The sequence below is a fragment of the Theobroma umbraticum genome, unplaced genomic scaffold (genome assembly GCF_002168275.2).
Source record: "Theobroma umbraticum cultivar Fairchild unplaced genomic scaffold, ASM216827v3 scaffold_12.0, whole genome shotgun sequence".
NCBI lineage: Eukaryota > Viridiplantae > Streptophyta > Magnoliopsida > Malvales > Malvaceae > Theobroma > Theobroma umbraticum.
This window is the reverse complement of record NW_018397272.1, coordinates 1900113-1917320: the sequence shown is the minus strand read 5'-3', so window position 1 is coordinate 1917320 and position 17208 is coordinate 1900113. Positions and strand designations below refer to the sequence as shown.

Sequence of the window (17208 nt, the reverse complement as noted above, 5' to 3'; positions counted from 1 at the left end):
GGTAGTTGAATTGAAAAGTTTTTAATTTGGTTCTAATTGCATCTAGGAAGGCTATCAAGAATTGAGATCAATTTGAAGAATCTTTTAGACACCAAATCAGAGTCTTTTTTTCCTTTTTGATATGCCGTACATGAAAAATGTGGCTCGAGATGCAACCGTGAAGCTGGCATAGTCAATAGTTTTTTTCTTTGTGTATTGACTAATTAAGCCATCATGCTATGTATGTGACATGTGATTGGTAGACTTAGTATAACAGTTCTTTTTCTTTTCTGATGTTTAAAGGCCATGTTTGTAATATAAACACATGATGAATGAAAAACAGATATCTTTTGTACTCATTTGGTTAAGTTTCTCACTCAGAATGCTTTATTTTTTTCTCTAAAGTTTATTCATATAAAACTTTTGCATGGTATCAGAGCCCTTTCAAGAGTTCTTAAGGAGACTTGCAAGCCTTCATCTAGTGATTGAAGCCTAATACAAAACCAACACAAAACTAGTTTACCTTAAAAATTTTTAGAGATCAAAATTGAATGGCCTCAGCAAACTATTATGCACCACCACCTCTTGTTTTTTCAAGACCAAATTATTTGATATTATTGGTGAAAATGGAAGCTTACCTACGAGCATTTGACTTGTGGGAAGTGGTAAAAGTTGGAGGTGATCCATTTAAACAAAGATAAAATTCCACCATAGTGCAAATGAAGTAGCACAATAATGAAGTGGAAAGGAGGTTTAAGTCCTTCTCTTACATCCATTTAGCAGTACATGATATTATTTTTACACGTATAATGATGTGTAAGATTGCTAAAAAGCTTGGGATAAATTGAAGGAAAAGTTCCAAGTAATGTTCGAATTAGGGAAATGCAAGCTCTAAATCTCTAGAGAAAATTTGAGATTTTGAGGATGAAAGAGATAGAAAGCTTGAAGGACTACACTAACAAAGTCATGAAGGTGGTTAACCAGCTTAGACTTTTTGAAAAAGATGTGCCAGAGAAAAAAGTAGTCAACAAAACTTTGGTTAGTTTACTAGAAAATTTGAAGCAAAAATCTCATCCTTAGAAAACTCTAAGGATCTTGCATGCTTCACTGTTGTGGAATTGGTAAATGCCTTACAAGCGTAAAAGCATAAGAGGGCCATGAGAAATGAGGAAAGAAAGAAAAGTGCTTTGGTGGCGAAACAAATGGTACCACCAGTAGTAGCTCAAAGAAGAATGAAACATAGAAAAGAAAAGAAAGAAAAAAAAGCCAAGTGAATGAAAAAAAGCTAAAGGCAAATTCCCTTCATGCTTGTGTTGTAATAAAAAGAATCACTTTGAAAGGTTCTATTGGTATAAACCAACATAAGATGCAGAAGGTGCAACCAACTTGGTCACATTAAAAGGGTTTAAAATGCAAAAGCAAATCGTATGAGAAGATAAAGCTAGTGTAGCTTAACAGAAAGAAGCTTTATCAGATGAAATACTTGTCATGGGTAAAAGTTTAGAAGCCTTAAAAAGAAAAAAATAAATGGTATATTGATAATAGTTGTTTGAATCGCATCACTAGTAATGATGAGCTATTCATAACTTTAGACAGAAATTTCAAAACCCATATAGAGATAAGAAATAGGGATTTTCTTAAAATTCATGGCACTAGAACCATAAGGGTTGAAACTTCTTCAAGTATAAAAAAGATCCCAAATGTTTTCTTTTCTACTAAAGTTAGCTATGACTCATTTAGTGTAAGACAATTGTTAGACAAAAGGTATTCACTCTTGTTCAAGGACAAATTATGCATGGTATTAAAGGCTTGTACACACTAATATTAAAGGTCCCATGAGGACTTTATCATTGAATGGCTGCAAGTTTTATCTTCTATTTATTGATGATTTATCTAGGTACAAGTTAGAAGCTTTCAACAACTTTATTAAATACAAAGCCTTGGTTGAAAATCAAACAAGTCTTAAAATCAAGGTTTTAAGGAGTGACAATGGTACTTTATATATTGCCTTTGAGTTTGAAAAATATTTGGCTAATTTTGGCATCAAGCACCAGCTGACCGTGTCTTATAGCCCACAAGATAATGGTGTTTTAGAGAGGAAAAATAGAACATCGATGAAGATGCCTCGTTGTTTGCTATTTGAAAATAAGTTACCTAAAAGTTTTTGGCCCGAGGCTATCAATACAGCCAATAACTTGCTAAATATTGTTCCAACCAAATTGCTTGCAGGTGAAACCCCTCATGAAGTTTAGATGGTTTCAAACCTTTAGTTTCACATTCAAATGTTTTTGGTTGTACTACTTTTGTAAAAATTTCAAAAGCCAAAAGAACCAAGTTAGATGAAAATCAAGAGCTGTAATTCATTTGGGAAGCAATGATATGAGCAAAGGCTCTATGTTGTGTGATGTGGTTAGCAACAAGGTTTTTGTTAGTAGGAACGTAGAATTTGATGAAAACAAATGTTGAAATTGGATAAAAAAAGGTTTTTGAAGTTTTAAAAAATATAGTGGTTTGTTTTGATAGGGATCCTATTGAGTTTGAACTAGATAATGATAACAATGTAGATGATATCTCAATGAGAAGAACACGTAGCCTAACTAATGTATATAATAGGTGCAATCTGGGAATAATAGAATCAACAACACTTAATGAAGCCTTTAGTTCTAATGACTAGAAACAAGCTTTGCAATTTCAAATAGACATGATCTTAAAGAATTGAACTTGGGTATTAGTACGTATGCCTTCAAAGCAAAAGGTGATCGGTGTTAAATGGGTCTTTAGGACAAAAATGAATCTTGATGGGTCGATCAGCAAGTTGAAAGGACGGTTGGTTGTGAAGGGCTTTGTACAAGTGTATGGGATCCACTATGAGACTATCACTCTAGTGGCCAGACATGATACAATTCGATTATTGTCTATGATTGTAGTTAAGGAAAATTGGAAATTTTGGCACTTAAATGTGAAGTTAACTTTTCTCAATGGTTTGTTGGAAAAGTAAATTTTTGTAGAACAACCTGATGGCTCATATCACCACGAAAAGAATATTATGTGTGCAAGTTAAAGAATGCTTTATATGGGCTTAAGCAGGCTCCTTAGGCTTACAATGCCAGAATTGATACTTATTTTTGTGATAAGGATTTTTCCATAAGTAGTAACGAGCTCACTTTATATATAAAAAAGGTTGATGGTCAAATTCAACTCATGGTTTCTCTGTATGTGGATGACATACTTGTTACTAGACTTGAAGGCAACTTTATGGTAAAGTTCAAAAGGTATATGTGCCATTACATGTGGGTTAGAGAACCCGTCCTCCTTGACGTGGAAAGTTTAAGGGAGTCACCACCAATCTTTTTTATAAGGTACGATTTGTCACCTATTAAATTCATTCTACTCAACAAGATCCTAAATTGATTTTAGGTCCATTTAAAGAATAATAATCTAGTCTACGAGCTTTAGAATTAGGTTTAGGAGTTTGGGTATGCATGGAGAAGGATTAGCACCCTATGACACTAATTCCATTAATGGTACAATTTAATTATATGCTATCCTATTTAAACCTTAATTTTCAATTTTATTCTTATATTTCCTTAATCATTGTTTATTTTTATTTTTGTTTTATTTATTCATGACTTAAAATCCATTATTCGATTTTACGGATATGACATGCACATGATGCAATTATAAAATGCATGCCATAAATCTCAATAAATGTCAAATGAAAACCTTTTATTGAGATTATTTCTAAAATCTGCCCATCATATTGGTGGAATCTAGGAATAATCTCTCACCAAATTACTTGATAAAACTTGTCTTTGCAAGTTTATTAAGTAAATCCCATCATCAAAGTAATCATTTGTGGGTAAAAATAATTTTTTCCATGAATGCAAACCTTAATACGAGCAACAGCCTTTCATTAAGGACATTTTCTAAGCTCTCTCCTCATATTGGTGTGATTTGAATATATCCTTTTACTTAGGGAATTCTCTAAGGGAACTCGCCTTTGTAAGCTCTGTCAAAAAGTCCCATTATCAATGTTAGCCTTGAGTTGCATCTTATTTTGATTTGAAAAAAATTATATGTTATCTTGAACTTAATGTCAAGTATTTGAAATTGTCTCAAATATAGTTTTAATCCCTTAAGGTCACACACTTATTTGAAAAGCCATGCATCATTATAAAACATCATAAAAGTTTTCAAACAATGCATATTCAGCTAAGAAAACTAAGAGCAAACATTCCTTGAACTATTATTTAATAGTAAGAACAAGGTAAGGAAGAAATAGTTGAAGAGAGGAGCTAAAAAGCGAAAGAAACCTCAAGTCACAAGTCAAGAGCTGACCCTAGTGAAGCTCAAATTGATCAAAAGGTAGAAGGAATACAAAACTTGAAGGATATAAAGCCATAGTTGACCCTAAGGTGCCTATAGTCGACCTTGTTTCAAAAAGCTCAAGAAAATGAAGGATTGAATAGACATAGTTGACCCTGAGAAGTCAAGTGCATGAAAAGAGGACTTTACATAGCCATAGTCAACCTTAGTAAAGGTGTAGTCAACTACCACAACCCAAACTTACAAAAATCATGCTCTCGAGAATTGGATTGAGTAGAGGAAGGTTGTGCTTGACTATAAAGCCTCAATTTGAAAAACATAGTTGACTTTAGGAGCATCATAGTCAACCTTCAAGCTCCAACAATGGTCAGATTTGATTCAAACTTGTGTCTAACGACTCTAAACTTCACACCAGCTATAAATAGCTACCTTTGAGCTATTTGGACATAAGAAAAAACCTAAGATAAAGTTTCAAACCCTAGAGAGACCTAAAAAAGCTTATCCTTATTCTCTAGCTTAATTTTAGTCTTCCACCAAGCTATTAAAGTTTCACACTTGCTTTATTTTAGCTTATACTTCTTCTCTTCACACACTTAAACTTAAACTCCTAGCTCCCAGCCTTTGTAGAGGCATTTTCTTGCTAAACTTCATACTCCATTGTAAAAGTTCTAGCTTAACTTTGAAAAGCTACTTTTGGGTTGTGGTTGAGCCCATAAAAACCATTGTTGAAGAGTTTCGCTTGATCTTGAAAAAAACACTGCAAGGGTTTCACTTGATCTCGTAAGAAACCTTGTAAAGGTTTCACTTGATCCTGTAAAAAACATTACGAGGCTATTGCTTGATCCCGTAAAAAGCTCATTTCCTTTAGTGGATTTGAAATTATTTGGTGTTCTAAAGGAGTGGTTGTAGACACTAAAGAAAGTTGAACCACTGTAAAAATCTTGTGTCTTATTTTTAATCTTTCTGCATTGTTACTTATTGCTTGCATTTAGCTTAGGAAAAATTTTTTTCCTTAATTCATTATTTATGCTTTGATTGCATTTAACATAGGAAAAATATTTTACCTTGATTTGTTACTTGTTCTTTTCAATTCATTATTGAAAACTTGTTTAACAAAATCATATCCTTCGTTTTCGACACAAGAAGAAATTTTTGGTTGCAAAAGTTTTGATTTTTATACTTAGTTTTTAAAAGAATTTTTAAATATCAATTCACTCCCTTCTTAGAATATTGTTTATTGAGACTTTTATACTATAATTGAGGCCTTTTCCCACACACAAAATATACCAATGTGCTATGACATTTAAATAATGCAATGGTGGCTTGTTACATGCAATAAATACCAATATTTATTATTAATTATCCCATACATTTACTCTTGCTATTATTTTACCTTTCTTGAAAATTTCTTTTTATTTTTTATCCTTATTTATATTATGCTTTTTACTACTCTTTTTTTTGCAAATCCTTTACAAAGAAAAATCATTCACTGACTTTTTGTATTATTTTTTCTTCTGGTATATGTTCTATATAGCTAAACATTTTATTTTATGCCCACCTTTCTTATTTTCAAGATTTAAAATTTTTTAATTATCATAAATATTATTATTATTTTATTTCTATGTTTTTATTTGTTTAATATTTTTGTTAATGTATTTTTTAAAAATTTAAGATTATAAGGATTGGGAGTCAAGATTAAAATCCTCCCATTGTATTGGTGGTGTTTTAACCAAAACCTCTCACTTAGGAAAATTAATTTGGGATTGTAACTTCTCACGTCCAAAACGAATATTCCCTCATTGGTTAATAATCCAAATAGCCTATTTTCTGAAGCTAAAATATTCTAACCATATACATCTTTTTAATTAGTTTTATCTTTTATTTGATTAATTCCAAATGCTACTATAGTTTTTATTATTATTACTATATCATTATTTTATTATCTTACACTTAGTTTACTATATATTTTTTACCTACCTAAATATGCTTTATATAACTAAGTATTTATTCTTTGCTAATGTTTTCATCTACATAAGTCTACTTTACCAAATGTTTTTCTTTCCTAATTTCTTTTTACCTTTTCCATAATTTTTTACTTAATAAATCTATTACATGGAGTTATTTTGTCACATTTTAAGGTACTAAAATAGCAAAGTTCTAGACTGTTAGGTTAGGATTTAGGTAGTTTTATTTGTTTTTCGTAATTTAGTTTAAATCATATTGAGTCAATTTAAATCAAATTGTTTTAATTTAATTTTATGTTAAAATATCTTAATTATATCTATTACTGATTTAGTCTCTTGTTTTTGAAGGTTTTCAAATGAAGAGGCCTTAATTGGTGATGAAACACACAAGTATGGCTAAATGTGTCTCTCATACATGTTGCAGTATTTTAAGTATAATTTTCACTTCAGAAGTCCAATTGACGTGATTCTTAAGTTATTGGAAAGCTAAGAGACAGGGTTACAACTTTTATATTTATCACTTTGTTTAGTTCAAATCAGATGAAGAAGAAAATAACGTTACAAGAAGGTGAACTATAATAGTTTCTGCACAAGGTAGCATAAAGAAGCAAGGTCGTGGCCTTGAGAAGAGCAAGGCTGTAGCACCCTGATGCTGCAAACCATCATAGTAAGGCTAGGGAGGTTGGCGCTATAGTGCCAATGATGTAAGGCTGTGGCATCCTTAAAGAAAGTAACACCATACTTCATGCCAAGAGGAAAGCGCCGCAGCACCCAGGGAAGAAAGTTGTAGTGCGGTGTTGTAACTTCACAATTCTACTTTTATGATTTTTTTAATTAGAGCTTTTGAGGGCTATTTAAAAGGGATTTTTCAAGGGATTCAAGAGAGGCATTCAGAGCAACTTTTCTAGAGAAAAAGAAGCCATCAACAAAAGCAAGAAAGTAAGGGAAATCAAAGAAGATTGAAGATTCAAAAGCTTCAAATCTTAGTTTTTCTCTCTACTTTTGTTCGTTTCTCGCTTTCTTTGACTTAGATTGATGGTTAATTTTAGTTTGATGATATTTTTAGTAGATATTATGAACTAATTTACATTTTCTAGAATTATGATTGAACTTAACATGTAGTATGAATACTTTATCTCTCTTTTGCTTATTATCAATGGACTATAAGTTGGTTATTCCAATTATGTGTTTAGTGCTTCTAATTGCTTGATTACCAATTAGATTGATTTAGATATCTAAATACAACTTTACGAAATGAGTTTAGATTAAACCATGAATGAAATAGCATGTGTTCAAATTCTGTTAGTTGATTCGATGATTTGATTTGATATAGGATATACATATACCTATGTGTTGCATGTAGCAAAGATTAGAGTACAAAGTTAATGAATTTTCTTCAATTCAATTTACATAGACATATAGTAAATTAATTGAGAGAGATATATTTATAAGAACCTCAACAGAGACTTATAAATAATTGGGACTATAGGTTAGCAACTCAATCCACTGAAGTTAGTTTAGAGAGAGAAAAAAGATTCAGATAAAGTGTTGAGGGATATTATAATCCTAAGCTTTTTATTAATTGAATTTTTCTAGTAAAGTTTTACCCATTAGCTTTTAGATTCAATTTAGTTACTATTTAGTTTTAGTTTTGCTTTAAATTAATCACTTTTATTTGGCTATTTTAATTAGATTAGGTTGTTTTAATTTTAGTATTTAGCAAACGTTATTACAATTCTCTATCGATACTCTACTTACTATTAAATTACTTGTTATGATATGTACATTAATGTGATAAAATAGATAACACTACTCCCATATTCATAATGTCTATACTATAAAAATAAATATATCTTTAAAAATTTTTTACCTAATATATCATAAAACTATATTTTTTTATTTCTTAAAAAAAATTATACGAAACAAACAACAAAAAAATCAAACCCAATAAGCCGAAGTTTCAAGACCATACCAAAAACTTGGGCGTAGACTAGCCTAAAAAGACCGAATTTTAAGCAAGCCCACAAACCTGCTTCAAAAGCCCATTACCTTTCTAGCTTTAACGCACTATTTGGTGCATTAAGAGTCTTGGTTCCTCCCAAAATGGTGCTGCTTAGGCGCTACTCCTTCAAATATCACCTCAACAAAATGGTGTTATTTTAGCATTCAAGCCTCCCAAAACGCTACATATATAAACCTCTTTTCACTCACAGCTCTTTCTTTAACTTCTTTTTACCTTCTCTCTCTAAACAGAAATCTTTCCCTTCTCACTACAACAGAACCCTAACCTCTAATTCTCTTACTATTACTCTACTCCATTCAACAATAGTTCACCACTGCCAATCTCCTTTCTTCCTCTAATACTCACAACCTAAAGCCCTAAAAAAAGTTTCCTCCATCTTGAGCACATATTTTTGTTGCATTTTGTGTTTTTTATTTGTTTTTTTTGTTTCTTTTTTTTGTGGATTATGGTTTATGATTGCTAAAAAAATAGGACCTCTCTGATTTTTTTTTTTGTTTTTAGGCTTTCTAAAAGAGTTTTTGGGTTTCTTAAAAAAAATTTAGGGTTTTTGTGTTTTTTAGAAAATGCTCCCCTTCACTACAAAAAAATAAAAAGATTTTATCGACGAAGTGGATTTTGTCGATAAAAATTCATTGTAATTATGGATGGACTACCAGCGAACGAAGATTGTGAGGAATACCAAGAGATTATCAACGAAACACCGACGAAATTAAATCTATCGATAATATAATTGTGCGAATGAATAGCAAGATGGCACGAAATTTACCGGCTGAATTTGTCAAGCATGTTTCCAATGGGTTACTTGGTTGGGAATATCATAAGACATTTGTCAACTTGCCGATAAAATTTTCATTGGTATTTATTTTTTAATTAACAACAAAATATTCCATTAGTGATTTAGTCAATAATAAATCTTCAAATCTGCATGCAAGATTTTTCCCCATGTTTGTCCTTTTTTTAATTGCTAATGAAATCTTCCATCAGTAATTAAAATAAAAAAATGCACGCGGGATTTTTTCCCCCATTTTCCCTTATTTTAATTACCTACAGAATTTTCCATCGGTGATTCCATCAATAATGAAAATGAAAATCCCCACGTAGGATTTCTTTCCATATTTCTCTATTTTCTCCTCTTTGTCTCTTTCATTCTTTCCCTGATCTTATTGGCCATCGACCGCTCACCATAGCTAAATGCATCATCCGCTGACAATCAACAACCCACGCCAACCATCGCACGGTCTAATTGTCGACTTTTCCCGCTTCCTCACACTTCTCTCGCTTTTCCCGACTGCTAGTCTAGCCACCCTTGGCCATCATTGAATCTCTCGTTTGGCCAACATTCATCTTCTCCTTTTTCTTGTTCATTTCACTCATATCCAAGCTGCTAAAGCTTTAGTGTTTAAGGTTTAAAATATTTTTAATTTAGCTTGCTTGAATTTTGCTTGTACTTCAGGATTTTAGAGATTATTTATGAATTAATGTAACCATGATTTTTTGTTAAATGTTGTTGGCATTATTGTTAATTTGTTGCTTCAAGGTAAATTGGTTGCTGATTTGTTGATGGCATTTTGTTAGCTTAGGGTTTGAATTTAGGGTTTGTATATTGGGTTTAATTTGTTGTTGGCGTGATTTGTTGCTAGCATGATTTTGGGAAAATATTTTGTTGCATGTTGCCGGTTGAGTTTATGTTGTTGTGCTTCAAAAAAATATTTTGAATTTATGTTGAAAATATTTGGATTTGTTACTGTTTGCTGGTTGAATTAAAATGTTGGCTATCTTAACCAAAGTTTAGTAATCAAGCAAATTTACTAATTTTTAGTAATTTAGCAAACTTCTGTAATCTAGTAATTAATTGCAAAATTTAGTAATTAAGCAAATATTTAAATTAATGGAATTAAGTTTTAGTAATCAAATGGAATTAAGGAAATGGAAAATTGCTTTTGGAAATAAGTAATTAACAAAATTAGTAATATTATTTAATTTAAAACATTTAAATTAATTAAAATGTTAATGAGTTAATTAAATAATTAATTTAATTAAGTAATGTAATGTATTAGAAGTTATTAAGGAATTGATTAAATTAGTATTATATAATATTGTTTTTTATTTAAATTAATTAAGGGGTTTAGGGAATTAATTACAAAATTTAATTAATTCTGAAGAATCATGTATTAGTAATTAATTAATGAATCAATTAATTAAATTAGTAATTTAACATATTAAATGATAGTAATTAATCAATTCAAAATGCATTACTAAATTTAGTAAAATTTAAAAGTATTTACATATTTTAAGGTTTTATTAAATTAATTAAATAATTTAACTAATCAAGTGAAAAAGAAGTTTTAGTAGTTAAGCAATTAAATAATTCTAGCATCTAGTTGGATTTTGTTTTGGATTGATGTTTGTGTCAACATCTGACAAAGGATGACGTCATATGTCTATTTTAATATTTTTCTCAAAATGGAATGAGATAGGAGTTGGATGTATTCCTGTGTTGATTCAAGTGGATTTTTTAGGAGAGAATTTGTGAATGGCATAGATAAGTTTATTTGATTTCCGTTTAATTAACCAAGATACGTGACTGAGAATAAGATTTGATATCCTTACTCTCAGTATATGAATAAAAAGTGTTTGGTTACTGATAAGATTCGAGAATACCTATTTCGTAAAGGTTTTACAGGAGCATACACAATATGGAATGCACATGATAAATCATTCCATGCCGACCAATCATTGGGACTTTTTGTTGGTGAGGACAATGAAGTTGTTAATGAACTTAGAGTAGAAAATCCATATGCTGAAACGGTTATGAATGCTTTACGATCAAAGTTTTAGTTTAATGATGAGACCCAAGATGAACCAGTCTTTCTAGAAGATCCAAATCTAAATATTGCATCTTTCTTTTCATTGTTAAATGATGCTGATGTAGGTTTATGGGTCGAATGCGAGAAGCATACAAAACTGTCAACTATGCCTTAATTACTAAATGTGAAATCAAAATTTAACATGTGGGACGCATGCTTTAATCGTTTGGCATAGCCAATGAAGGAGATGTTGCCATCCAAGAAGCATTATCAGCAAACTTCTATAGAATGAAGACACAGTTGGAAAAACTTAGGCTCGATTATTAGAAAATTCATGCATGTAAGAATAATTGTGTGTTGTTTTATAACGAGTATTCTAAGTTGTCTTATTGTCTATCTTATGGTCATCCTTGGTGTAAACCAAATAAATCAAGGGACGAAGGGAGAAAAAAATTCCTTTTAAGATTTTGCGATACTTTCCACTAACATTAAGATTGCAGAGGCTATATATGTCGAGGAAAATTATAAAACACATGACATGGCATGCCACACACCAATCTAATGATGGAGTGCTAAAGCATCCTGTTGATGGTGAGGCATGGAAACATTTTAATCGCACGCATTAGTCTTTGCCTTTAAGCCTTGCAACGTTAGACTTGGTTTATGTTCAGATGGTTTTAGTCCATTCGGGCCCACAGTAAAATCGTATTCTGTTTGCCCTTTAATGGTCATTGTTTATAACTTACCTTTATGGATGTGCATGAAGCAACTGTACATCTTTCTTAGCATGGTCATCTTAGGGAGGACAAGCCCTGCACAAAACATTGATGTGTTCCACTGACCTCTGATAGATGAGTTAAAAGTTTTGTGGGATAAAGGATGGTCAAATATGATGCTGTTACTCACTAAAATTTTATTCTACGAGCAGTGCTCTTATGGACCATTAATGACTTCTCTACATATGATATGTTGTCTAGGTGGAGCACTCATGAATGTTTATCATGTCCATATTGCATTGAATATGAAAAAAGTTTCTTCTTGGAGTACCAGAGGAAGGCATTTTTTTTTTTAATGTCATCACCAATTCTTGCCGATGGATCATCATTTTCTTCACCAAAGAGATAAATTTAAGAAATGCGTTGAATGGGACCCTTCAATTCGTCGATTATTTGGTGCAAAGATCTTGGAATGATTGGAGTCAATTCCAAATATCACATGTGGGACAAAAGTGGGCAACCAAAAGTTACTGAGTTTTGATCAAGCCCATAATTGGACTAAGAAAAGCATTTTTTGGGAGTTATTGTATTGGCAGACAAATCTCGTTTGTCACAACTTGGATGTGATGCATATTAAGCATAACATATTTGAAAATATATTCAACTTGATTATGGATGTTTCAGGGAAGGCTAAAGTCAACATCAAGGTTTGTCGTGATTTAAAGGTGTGTTGTAGCTGTTGGGAATTGCATTTAATTGAAAATAATGGTAAACTTTTTAAACTAAAAGCCTCATACATTTTGACTAAAAATCAACAAAAAGTTGTGTATGCTAGGGTGAAATAGTTAAAATTACCAAATGGTTTCGCCTTTGACATAGGAAACTATGTGAATGACCAAGAAGATAAATTTTATGGGATGAAAAGTCATAACTGTCATGTTTTTCTGCAACGGTTGCTCCTAATTGTCTTGTGTAATATGGTTCCTCATGCTTTATGGAGTGCAATTGTTGAGATCTCACATTTTTTTCATGATGTAAGCGCAACCAAACTGTTTCTTGGGCATATTAATGCATGGGAAGGGAAAATCGTTGAAACCATTTGCAAATTAGAAAAGATTTTGCCCTCTGTTTGTTTAACTCAATGGAGCATTTGTTGATCCATTTACCATATGAACCTAAGGTTAGAGGACTTGTCCATTATCAATGGATGTATCTATTTAAGAGGTAAACCCCTAAACCCACACATTTAATTTAAATTTTTAGGGTATTTAACAATTAGAATCTACAAATGAATGTTGATTTTTAGGTTTTTAAAACATCTGAAAAAAAAAAGGTTTAAAATCAACCATCAGTGGAAGGATCGATTTATGAAGCATATATCATCTTTTGTTCAATGTACTTCGAACCTACAATCCCAATAAGAATGAATCTGGTCCCATGGAATGACGATGACGTTGATGTTGATGCCAACAGCTATCTCTCGATTTTCACCAATCCAAAAAATGTTGAAAACGAGAAGAAGATGAGTTATATGCGACCAAACTGTAAGTACTAATGAACTACGATGAGATGTTATCGCACATTGAGTAAGTATAAGTATAATCAATAATTTAAAAAAGTGTAATTTAGAGAATAGTTTTAATTTGTGATTATTGTTTCTCCTATCTATAGGATGTTCGACGATATGGTTAAAATAGAACAATACGATATATCGGAGAAGGAATTGAAAATTTTTCATGATACATCATTTTATAATTGGTTTAAACAATATGTAAGTTATATTTAATAAGTCAATTTGATTTTTTTTCATTTAATACTTTAAATAATTGAAAACCATGTAACTTTTCTCTAGGTTCACCAAAATGCAAGTCAAATTGATTCTTGTGTTGTCGACATCTCTCATGGACCTGGTCGTATAGCAAGGTGATTCAAAGGTTCTTATGTCAATGGGTACAAGTTTCACACATTGGATTGTGGTGTCATTTTTAAAATGATGAACGGAGGTGTTTGCATTAGGGAAGTTGTTATAACGATTATGATCATGACTTCTATGAATTGTTGGTCGATATTGTTGAGTTAGAATACTTTACTATCAATAACTAAGTCATATTGCTCAAATGCCATTGGTTTGATATGGACAAAGGTGTTCGAGTAAATCCTATTCATGGGTTGGTCGAAGTTAAACACAACTGAATTCTTGCTAGCAATAAGCCTTTTGTTTTTAGCCGAACAAGCAACTCAAGTGTACTACACTCCATATCCATCAAACAAAAGAGGTCGATGTGACTAGTGGACAGTGTTCAAAATAAAGGCTTAAAGTCGATTTCTTATTACCGATAATGAGTAAAGTGATGGGGAAATGATCAACCTTAAAAAATGGGTGTATCAAGAAGATGAAGTTTCCTTCAATTCACAATTTGATCATAGTTTAATTGACCTTGACAATAATACAACTCTTCATACTGGTGAATATGAAGAGGTTAATATGGTGGTGGATGTTAAACATAATGAAGAATATGATGAAAATGATGAAGTTAAAGCAAAATATGACAAGACAAAGTAAGAATCGAATGAATAAAATGAAAATGATACCAATGATGATAAATATAAGAATAAAGAAAATGCATTACCTTGTTCCGATGACGATTGATGGATCTTTTGGTTTTCTAAAAAAATTGTATGAATTTATTATGTCGACTATAGCATTTAAATTAATGTTTATATACATATTCTGTTTTTTATAGTCATACTAAGAATTGTACATTCTTCTTCTTATTGGACAAACATAGATATGGTGAAAAAGAACATAAAGTATCCCCTTTAAGCCAGTAGTAGCAAGGGCCCTTCGACTACTCGACATTTTATGTGGCAACCTCTGCTACCTCTTCCCCCAAAACAGTAAATTGCACCTACAGTAACAAATACTACTCCAATACAAGCAAAAGTATCGATGCCAAGTCTAACTACTCTAGTCGAAACCCCTACTTTGGAAGTTATTATGGCATTTAACATGTCATAGTTTAAGGGTAGAAGGCTGAGTTTCGATTTGCCAACAATGACTCATCTAGATCGATGGATACTTATACATTTTCTCAAAAGAAGCTAAGTTTCTCTACTCCAATTCATATCATTCATTATATGTAATCAATTTGGTTAATTAATTTATGCATTTTACTAATAATAAGTCTATTTTGTAATACTTTTGAGGAAAGTGACATTACTTTGACGATTACATGGATTGTTAAGAGTAATTGTAGTGGACCTTGGCTAGCATGAAGGCAAGTTCCTTAAGAGCAAAAGGATAACATGTGGAAAAAATTGGAGGTAACGTAAAGACATACTATTAGTGTATAACATTGGATAATTTCCCGTACTAATATATATTTTCCTTGGATGTAGGAATCTTTTACATGGGCTATTGCAGATGCAATGGAGGTCCGGTATATATGGAGAAGATTTGCAAGGACCACCTCAAGGACCTATTATAGAATGAGGGCGACAGTGCCAAAGGGGAAGCGGGTGGCCCTAACATTGCTCTCGTATTGACGAAGGGTCAGACGTGACCTTTTATCACTTATAAGGTATGGGACCAGCTAGTTAATGACGAATGGTTGAAGCTCAAGTGGCAATCAGGCTCACACAAGGCTGAGCAGAACTGCCTAACCAAGAAGGACGAGAATGTAACAAAACATATAAGCAATTCCTTACTTTTGCCTTACACCAGAAGTGGCTAGTACATGCTTTTATTTTCATATTACAAAAATCATTTACTTTAAAAATACAATTTTTTAGGTTGTTAACATGTTTTTATGATTACAAGAAGAGGAAAAGCAATGTCAGGTTATGTTTTTCAAGCTTTTTGAGCACATTCACAAGCAACGAATGGTACCAAAGAAATTATGGACAACAAGTCTAAAAATGTCTATGTAAGTAATACTTGTGCTTTTATATATACATACACACATATATATGTGTGTGTGCATATATATACATATATATGTATATATGTTTGTATATATATGTATTTATGTTTGTATATATATACACACATTTGTATATGTTTGCATATATACAAATTTATATGTATAATGTGTGTGTATGTTTATATATATATTCGATATATATGTTGCTTACCGATTAAATAACTTAATAATTTTTAATTGCATTTTTATTTGTAGGAATCATATGCTTTTGCTATATCACAAGAGTATGGTGACGAGCCGTCGACCTAACTAGAGTTTGATCCATAGGCATGGACCAAGGCCACTAGAGGATGCACTTACACTAGGACCCACGTTTACAGATTTGGCATCAGATTTCCTGCTTCGAGACTTCTAACTACATTCGCGACATCTAAGTTTGCTTGTGGCCTTGCCATTACACCACCTCCTTTGACTCCTGTGCCTAAGCCCGAGGGTTATAAGGAATTGGTTATCGACGTCAAGGACTTGAAAATGCCTTTTAATAGACTTAGTGACTTGTTGATGGAGGTAATTGGATCAAGGAGATCGTCAGAAACCTCCGGGCCTTCCTTATCATAGTAGTTAGATCCGCAACCTCCACCACAAAACCAGCAATAGCCACCCCTACCCCTTCACTAAGATTTGTATTTATATTGGATGTTTACATTTGGACTATTATTAGGTGTTTACATTTGTATTATATTTTCATTTTTTTCTATATATATGCATTTTTGTGTTTGCTATATGTTAAGTTTATTAATAACAACATCATCTATTGATTTTATTACAAGCAGGATAAAATTTGATCCTAAAAAATATATGTTCTGTAAGTATTACTGATGAAATTACCGACGGATTTCATCATTTACCAACGGAATCGTCGATGGAATTTATCGTTTGTTGACAGAATTCATATAAAATATCGACAAAATATCAACGAAGTTATTGCCATTTGTCAATAGATAATGCTTGTAAGCTTCCAAGCAAAATTCGTTGGCTATTCGCCGTAATTCCGTTTGTATTTTCCAATGGAATTGCCAACTAAATAGTTCCAATGTAACCACCGACAGAATTTTTTATGGGTTTAAATTTGTTGGTATTGTTATTGATGGAATTTACTGATCGATTTTCCTCCTTGTTGACGACATTTTGATCGACAGATTTGAGTCTTTGTCGATGAAATTTTCGGTTGGTAAGTTATCGATGGAATATTCCATCGCTGATGGATATACCTTTACCAACGACGGCATTTTCAACTGACAATCAGCGAAATTTTCTGTCAGTATTTCCACCAGTAATTCTTTTTACCGCCCGAATCATAAGTATTAGCGAAAAAAAATTTTGCCAGCAATACCCTTTTTTTTGTAGTGCTTTTTTTTCTCTTTCTTTAGGGTTTTTGATTCTTCCTAATTGTCTTCTTCCCTTTACTTC

The 17208-nt window shown here is 31.9% G+C and overlaps 1 pseudogene; it reads left to right on the top strand.

Annotated features, from left to right (window-relative positions):
- The first annotated feature begins 10911 nt into the window (after nt 1-10911).
- Nucleotides 10912-16356, top strand: LOC149526475 (uncharacterized; annotated as a pseudogene).
- The last annotated feature ends 852 nt before the right edge of the window (nt 16357-17208 follow it).